Here is an 874-nt window from a genome sequence, read left to right as displayed (position 1 = left end):
ATAGACATAAGCAAAAGGAACATCTGACACCAAGGAACTGGGATACTACGAAGACAGTCATTAGCAGATTGTCAGAGGGAAGACATTGAGAGTGGATGAAGAAAAGGCACAGATGCTGGGCTAGAGAGAGAAAGCTGGAAACCCTGCATGAAGCTACCATGCAACATGACTTGTTTCTGGTCACCAGCAACTCCTGGGGAAGGAACGAGTAGAGCATGCAAGGAGCAATCTGGTCTTGCCACAGGCCTCTGAAATCCTGGCAGTAGGAGACCCTAAGACACCTATAGATATTTGATCTGTCAGGCAAAGCCACTTAGAGAAGTGGTAGAGGCAGAACTCCAGCCAGTTTGGAGTCCAGTGGGTTTGGTGTAGGGATGTCTGTAGTGGAGCATGTCTAGGGTTACTCATTCTTCAATAGTTCCCCTAGGAGACTTTAGCCTTATGGGAACTATTGAACCTGAGGAGTGCAGGGTGGTCTTGTTCATGAGAAGGGGCCAGTCTAACCTGAGCACTCCTCTGTCTGCTGGCCTCTCCCAGGGCTACAGCCTGGCCATGCGTGGTTGCAGGGCAGCCTAGGCTACGCAGGCCAGGTGCCTCATGTGGGCCCACATCATAGCCCCTGCATTGGTGGATCATGTGTAATCAGCAAAGGGCTCCATCAGAGCAGCTTCTGCAAGTATGCACCTGCCCGTTTGTGCCTTCCTTCATGCTGCTTTATCTGCATACAATTGCCCATAGCCAACATCCAGATGACCTTACAGCATGTGTGCATGCCACAGGACCTTGTCTTTCCTTTCCTGCCAACATGTGGGTACATATGCGCCCTGCTGTGTCACTGTTGCCATCGTGAGTGCACTCCATACCTCCTGCCTTG

This window comes from Cebus imitator, unplaced genomic scaffold (genome assembly GCF_001604975.1).
Source record: "Cebus imitator isolate Cc_AM_T3 unplaced genomic scaffold, Cebus_imitator-1.0 Scaffold305, whole genome shotgun sequence".
NCBI classification, from domain to species: Eukaryota; Metazoa; Chordata; class Mammalia; order Primates; family Cebidae; genus Cebus; species Cebus imitator.
Note: the sequence above shows the minus strand (reverse complement) of the source record.